We start from the raw sequence: 8,435 nt of genomic DNA on the forward strand, positions 1-8,435 counted from the left end.
ACTACCCTAAGTCTCTCTGAATAAGAGCATCTCCTAAATGACTCACTACCCTAAGTCTCTCTGAATAAGAGCGTCTCCTAAATGACTCACTACCCTAAGTCTCTCTGAATAAGAGCATCTCCTAAATGACTCACTACCGTAAGTCTCTCTGAATAAGAGCATCTCCTAAATGACTCACTACCGTAAGTCTCTCTGAATAAGAGCATCTCCTAAATGACTAACATGTAAATGATACATGGTCTATGCCTACAGTGTATTGCATTGGAACCAAGTGGGTGGAGTAGAAAGTGCTGCTGGGTATTTAGACCACAGTCCCACAAGAAATAACACCATATACAGATTCTACAGTAATCCCAACCCTAGCTTTACTTCCACACACACAATTGTTTTTTCTCCCTCTATAAACCAATTTGTAATGTTATAGGCCTACAATGTATTCCAGTGGGTTGGGTAGAAAGTGCTGCTGGGTATTTAGACCACAGTCCCATAAGAAATAACACATTGTATAGATTCTACAGACCCTATACAGTAATCGCCATAGATTCTACAGACCCTATACAGTAATCGCCATAGATTCTACAGACCCTATACAGTAATCGTCATGGATTCTACAGACCCTATACAGTAATCACCACAGATTCTACAGACCCTATACAGTAATCGCCATGGATTCTACAGACCCTATACAGTAATCACCATAGATTCTACAGACCCTATACAGTAATCGTCATGGATTCTACAGACCCTATACAGTAATCGTCATGGATTCTACAGACCCTATACAGTAATCACCATGGATTCTACAGACCCTATACAGTAATCACCATGGATTCTACAGACCCTATACAGTAATCGTCATGGATTCTACAGACCCTATACAGTAATCACCATGGATTCTACAGACCCTATACAGTAATCGCCATGGATTCTACAGACCCTACAGAGTATTCCCAACCCCACATTTATCTCGGCACATAGAATAATTTTTTTTTCTTCTCTACAGCCCAAAATTGTGAATATACCAATCTGAACATTGTATTTTTCGATAGGGGTCTTAAAACCTGTTATGGACAGGAGCTCCGCTAGCGGAACCCCTCGCCAACAGCCAATGTAATAGCAGGGAAATACAAAACAGCAAAAATCTCATCATTCAATTTTCTCAAACATACAACTATTATACACCATTTTAAAGAGAATCTTCTCGTTAATCCAACCACATTGTCCGATTTCAAAAAGGCTTTACGGCGAAAGCATAACCGTAGATTATGTTAGGACATCAACTTCACAAGAAAAACCACAGCCATTTTCCAAGCAAGGAGAGGCATCACAAAAAACAGAAATACAGCTACAATTAATCACTAACCTTTGATGATCTTCATCAGATGACACTCCCAGGACTCAATGTTACACAATACATGTATGTTTTGTTCGATAAAGTTCATATTTATATTAAAAAAAAATAATTTTACATTGGCGCGTGATGTTCAGAAAATGTATTGCCTCCCAAAACTTCCGGTGAATGTGCACATCAATTTACAAAAATACTCATCATAAACGTTGATAAACTTTACAACAGTTATTGAAAGAATTATAGATACACTTCTCCTTAATGCAACCGCTGTGTCAGATTTTAAAATAGCTTTATGGCAAAAGCACATTGTTCAATATTCTGAGTACAGAGCTCAGCCATCAAAGCAAGCTATACAGTTACCCGCCAAGTTCTGGAGTCAACTAAACTCAAAAATAGTATTATAAATCTTCACTTACCTTTGCTGATCTTTGTTGGAATGCACTCCCAGGACTCCCACAAGAAATGTTATTTTTGTTTGAAAAACTCCATATTTATGTCCAAATACCTCCTTTTGTTCGCGCGTTCAGATCACTATCCAAAGGCAAAATGCGCGGGCGTAAAACCAGAGACAAAAAGTCAAAATGTTCCATTACCGTTCGTAGAAACATGTCAAACGATGTTTACAATCAATCCTTAGGGTATTTTTAACATAAATATTCGATAATATTCCAACCGGACAATAGCGTATTCATTACAGAGGAAAAAGAAGGAGCGGCACGCCTGCGTACTCGAGCAGTAAACAACTCGCTGATTCCAGGCAGTCCACTGGTTGACTGGGCTCTTATTCTCTGCCCAGTAACAGTAGAAGCATAAAACAAGGTTCTAAAGGCTGTTGACATCTAGTGGGAGCCTTAGGAAGTGCAATATGACCCCACAGACACTGTACTTTGGAAAGGGATTAGATAGAAAAACTACAACCCTCAGATTTCCCACTTCCTGGTTGGATTTTTCTCTGGTTTTTGCCTGCCATATGAGTTATGTTATACTCACAGACATCATTCAAACCGTTTTAGAAACTTCAGAGTGTTTTCTATCCAAATACTAATAATATGCAAATATTTGACTCTGGGCCCGAGTAGCAGGTAGTTTACTCTGGGCACGCTTTTCATCCGAACGTGAAAATACTGCCCCCTATCCCTAACAGGTTTTAAATGGTTTTTGAAGCATGTTTGTAATTGTTTCCATAAAGTACTCCTTGCGTTTGCTTATAAATCACAATAAAAATTGACATAGATTAAAATGTACTATTTTAATGTTTTTGAATGAATTCTACACATTGCAGTGTTTTGAAATGCGGGCTTTTATTTTGAATACTAGTCAGAATAGCGTTTTTGAGCGCTAAAGAAGACCATTATGATAGCCTTCATTTAGGCCTTAAAATATACTGTTTGGTTTGTTGTTGAACACAGCATCATTTGTCCTTGTCTTTAACTTGTCTCGAATTGTCCCTTATCCCGTCTTTCACATCATTTACTAAAGAATCCCGAAGTCTTCCGGCTCTTCTCCCCACCTCCCCGACGTTTTTAGGCAGTCCCGAAGCCTCATGTCGTATCTGGCGAACTGTTTTGAACTTCATCAGTTTGGTTGTCGCATCTTTTCCGGCAATTCTTGCCTTCATCCAGGCATAAGCGGTGAGCTGTGCGGCCCGTCGTATAGGTCGCAACTCGGCCAGTTTTTCCACCACTTGCGCTTTGTTGAGCAGAGCGGATAGAAGACGACTCAACACCATGTTACAACGATCTGTTCGGGAACAATACAATAACCTGACTTTATAATGTATGCAATCGGTAGGTATAGAGGAATGTGAAATGAGGATACCTGTAAATGCAAGCTACCTTAGCTGTCCCGTTCTGGACTCTGCATTGCTTCTTCTTCGATAGCCCATCCATATGGAATGTGAAAGGTTTTTTAGGTCCGTGTCGCCATCTTGTGTCACGGAGGTCCTGAAACATTTCTGAAAAACTCAAAAGGGTCGTTCCACTAATTCGGTGCCTTTTTGAGATGTGGAGATAAAAACCTTGTATTTCACCTAATTTTAACATTGCCAAAAAGAGCACACGTTCAACTTTAAAAAAAAACCCACATCCCATCTCGAGGTTAAATAAAAAATACCTAATATTTCATCTTAATTCAGACATAAATCCCCCTGTGACAGGGGAAATGGAAGCTTGAGTAACCGGGTAGAAGTGTTACGCTCGACCCACTCAGTTTCCACCTCAAAACACCAGAAAATGCCCCAAAAGTGCAGAACCAGCTCACCTTCTTTTACACTATGATTTGACTATTACGTAGACGTTCAATGTTTGTTTTTCTTTTTTATATTTATTTTATTAAGGAATAGTTTCTCCATATTAAGACTAGAGTTCAGTTCACGTAACACGGTTGACCTTAACACAAGGGACAGATTATTTTTCTTTACCTTTAAAATGAATGAATAATAAAAATCAGAAATGACTGTCAAAGTGTTTTCTATCCTAATACTAATAATATGCAGACCCTATACAGTAGGGTCTCCCCAATTATCTTGTAGTTGGACACTGTCCAGTAACTTTGACATACTCACTGTGTCTACTGATCTACAGTTTGGCTCAAAAAGTATTTGGACAGACACATGTTTTGTTGTTGTTTTGGTTCTGTACTCCAGCACGTTGGATTTGAAATTATAGTGCGTGATGATATAGTGAACGCAAAAATGTACTTTTTCGATTAAGTTTTCATGTATCGAATAAAAATTTAAAGTTCAGCGTGTTTCCATCGTATTATCAACTCTACCGAAAGTTTAGTCACAAACTGTTGTGTTAAATAGCAAATGTAACTAATCTGGTCTTGGTACGTGCGCTCTCGCCATCAACTCGCAGATAAGGGGCGGATAGGCTGTGCGGGTAGGCTAGTCTATGGGATAAGATTATTATGGATAAGAGAATATTTTTATTTGTCAAACAGCAGTCACTCATGTCACCAGAATAAGACACTTTGATATTTCTTGTAAAGGAGCATCAAGATCACCGTGCACTTTCAGCACCTTGTGAAGTAAATTATTTATTTAATCTGTAGCCTAATAAACTGCATGGTTTCCCGACGAGTCGTAGTGTGAGGACCATACACCCATATCATCGAGTGACTTCCAACTTTACTTCGATATGATGGTTATTATATCAATATGTCAATAAAGGCGTTTCCACCGTCTCTCGCTAATTCAGTTTTACCGACACAAAAATATCCCACCATGTCGAACTAACACATTCTGTTGGCATTTATAAAATTGTACCGAAACGTAATGTTTTTAATTTGTACGGTACGATTTTACTCGCATAAAAACTATGGATGTTAACGTGGTTGAGAGACAATGGGAAGAATTGGAATTAATGTTAACTTCGTGAATTGACTGAATTGAAAATGAATTTACCCCAATTTAGGACCAAGCTCATGAAAAGGGACAACCTGAGAAAAGGACCAGCCGAAAGACATGGAGGTAGGGTTGCCAACTGTCCCGTATTGTCCGGGATGTCCCTTATATTGGGCTAAATTGGTTTGTCCCATACGGGACCTCCTTGTCCCGTATATTCATCCAATCACAGTAAAGCGTAAACTCGCAAATTCCTGCAAAGCAATTTCTGTTATTGTTCGGTCGGTTTTGTTAGGTCGCGTCAATTCGAATCTCGTATCAGAACAAAATAGTCTGCACATAGTAACTTCTGATTTCTTTGTACTTTAATTAATGCAAACACTTGAATGGTAAATATGTGGCTCGTATATACGGGATCTCTGTAACACCTCGCAGGGCAGACAGAGAACTGGTATGACATCACAAGTTCTTCCTTAAATACTTCTTGACAGACGTAGTTCCCTCTCCATGAGGGCCTGTCATAGTAGAGGCTAGAATATGGTTTAGACTTATTCCAGCCTATCGTTGGCGTGCAGGTTGGTCCCAACCTCTAGACGCACTCCTGTTTCCTGGCGTTGTTGTTGTCTCTGGCGGATGTCTCATCTTGTGACTGCACAATGCACAGTTCTCTAAAACCCTTACACCCCCCTGCATATCCTGTTATTGCTATTATTCTACAGAAAAGCTCTTGCAAAACCCTGTTTTAAAGCATCAGTATTCTGTCCACATGACCCACCATCACATGAGCCACTTCCTCTATCATATAGCAGTACTCAATTATCTATAGTTTATATACTCATTATTATAGCATCTGTGTTATATTATATTGATTATGCAAACAATTTGTTATATTATATAGGATATGCACACAAATAGTTGGTCCTAACAGTTTGGCATATCAAGGAAATATGGATAAACCTGCAGAAAAAAGACCTGCAGCTACAACAAACAATGTGAAGCAAAAAAGACCGTGCAGCTACAACAAACAATGTGAAGCAAAAAAGACGTGGGTTAAGCCCGTCAGTGGTGACTCGACGAAAGCTTTCTGTACTTTATGCGTTGGGAATTCTCAATTGGCCATGGAGAGGAGAATGTCCTAACTCAGCATGCATCCACAGAAATGCACAAGGCCACGCGAGCTAAAGGTGCTAGTAATATCTGTGCATTCTTCTTGACGTCTACTGCGGAAACACCTCTCCGTTTACCAGTTATTGAGCAGTGCCAACAATCGCATTCTGAAAGCTAATTGCCCAGCTCACATAGCTCATAATGCCTGCAAGCACGCCTGCGATCAGCTGTCAGTGGATATTGAGACAATTGTTTTACAGATCTACAGCCACTTATCAGTATCTGCTTCCCGAAGAGAGGAACTGCGTGCATGTTTTGCCTTTGTTGACATTGAGTGGCGTGAAATTCTGCGACATGTTTGCACACGATGGCTCTGTCTTGATCCATCTGTCGATCGTCTCCTGCAAAGCTGGCCAGCTCTTACTTCGTACTTCAGGTCCCTTGGGGAGACTTGTCCTGAGGCACTGAAGAGTATTTTTGAGTATGAAGCTGCTGAGATTTATCTGTGCTTTTTCCACAACGTGGGTGTGTTTTTGACCAACTCGTAAAAAAGCGGGAGGAAACAGATGTTTACGAGGAAGTCCAAAAGTTCAAAATGAAGATGCTTCAGCTGAAACAGGACCGTTTGTTTTGGATACCAGACCAAGCAGCTGATGGACAAACAATTGTCAGCACAAATGTCCAAGTAGCAACAGGACTTAAGTTCTATGACACTGTCATTACATACATTGACAAGTGGTTTGATTTCTCACCAGAAAATGTAATGGTGAAACTGATGTGCCTCTATGAGGAGCTCTCCTTCACTGACCTGGAGCAGGTGGTGGTTGCCCTCAAAATGACAGACAGTCAGTATGGACCAACTCTATGAAAAGTTTTGTGCTAGCCTGGAGGAAATACAGAAAGCCAGACAGGATACCACAAAATCCGCCAGTGAGAAGTGGGTGGCAATTTTCCAAGACCTAGGGAAAGCCAACTTGTTCAACATGTTCAGGATTGTCTCGTTTGTCCTCAGTGAGAGGCTCAAATGCCTTTGTAGAGCAGATTTTCTGTCTGATGACCATTAAATGGTCAGACTCAAGAAACAGATGCAGCACAGAGCTGATCAAAAATGAACTTCAGATATCTGTGAACTGTGATTGGTCATGTAATGACTTCTCTCTGGCTATGCAAGAGGAGAAAGGACTGCTTGAATCAGTCAAGAGCAGCAAAAAATATGTAGACTTGGTGAGTGACTCATGCCCCTCTTTTGCATTTGAAAAGTATTTTTTTTTCTGTAAAGGTCCAAATTGTGATTTCATTTATCATTTATTTTGAGGTTTATTCACATTTGTTTACATAATGATACAGTTTTAGTAAAGTTATAGACTAAATGGAATATAGTGTAACGGCGGATATCGACTCTGCCGCTCGAGAAGGCTTTTGCTGCACAGTCGATAGCTCGCTGGACTTCGGGCTAGAAGGTCGAGGGTTCGAGACCTGCTCCCTGCTGTTTCATTACAATACAAATGTTTTGCCTTTCCAATTGGAATAAGAATATGAATATACACTGTATATTCATTGACACAACACTGTGACGACCCTCCCACTCTGTCTGCCGATTTCTTTCTCTTGTTTTCCTTAATAGGATGTCGGTGGGCGGAGCTGGGAGGGTTGTCAGCGAAATGGGACACCAGGGCTCAGGTGTGTCCCAGGATATATACACCTCTTCCCCATTCACTGAGGAGACTCTCTCCATGCAGACACAGACAGATTTTGGTTGTGGCATTTTTGTGGCTGTTTGGTTTGTTTGCGTTGGCACCTTTCAACACCCCTCATTATCACATGTATACATGCGACCACTCACTTACACATACACCATTGTTAATTGTATTTACTTCAGTTAATAAATCCATTTTGTTATTCTCTATCTCCACGTTGTCTCCCTTTTTGTTACAGGCTTCGAGCCGGTTCGTGACAACACCTACCCATACCACCGTGCACTGGCACGCGACCTTTTGTCCCTTATTTGATAGTGAGAAAGTTGACAACCATAAAATGGAGGAGAGGAGCTCAAGAGGACCAGACGAAACACACAGAGGAGAGGAGCTCAAGAAAAGAGGAGAAACCAGTAAAGGAGAAGAGGACAACCAAACAAGGGGAGAAAACAGTGAAAACAGAATATGGGTGGGAGGGGGAAACGGAGATTTGTGAGGGCAGTCGGTAGATAAAGCTGCAGAAACAGACAGAGAAGAAGACAATGAGGAAGAAAAGAAAACCGTGTGAAGAGAATGACGACTGAGAATCGTGTTTTCACGACATACCCACCTCTGAGTGGTGTAAACACAATGGTTCTCTGACACTACATACCCCACACAACAACAACCAGTAGACATCATATTTGTTGTTAGCCAAATGGAAAATGAAACTGTTTTCAAATGTCTTGCACATTGGTCAGTCGGTGCATTACTAGTGTGTAATATGGATTAGTTGAGAAGCTCCCGTACAGTTTGAATAGCGTGCCTTCTTTTGGTTTTAGCTAGTAACAGTATGCCGCACTCATGAAGAATGAATGTGGCTTTGGCCACATCACATCCAAGGCTAACGTAAGTCTATTCCGTTTTTAAAAACCCTCTTGTAGTTAAAGCAGAACTA

At 40.5% G+C, this 8,435-nt stretch overlaps 1 long non-coding RNA gene across 1 annotated transcript; it reads right to left on the reverse strand.

The window, feature by feature from the left end:
- Positions 1-2,585: 2,585 nt before the first annotated feature.
- Positions 2,586-3,358, reverse strand: LOC115178434 (uncharacterized). The gene is made up of 2 exons (XR_003872625.1): positions 3,187-3,358; positions 2,586-3,091 (listed from the first exon to the last, which is right to left on the reverse strand). It is a non-coding gene; the product is annotated as an uncharacterized LOC115178434 (long non-coding RNA).
- Positions 3,359-8,435: the final 5,077 nt, after the last annotated feature.

The sequence above is a fragment of the Salmo trutta genome, chromosome 38 (genome assembly GCF_901001165.1).
Source record: "Salmo trutta chromosome 38, fSalTru1.1, whole genome shotgun sequence".
Classification (NCBI taxonomy): Eukaryota; Metazoa; Chordata; class Actinopteri; order Salmoniformes; family Salmonidae; genus Salmo; species Salmo trutta.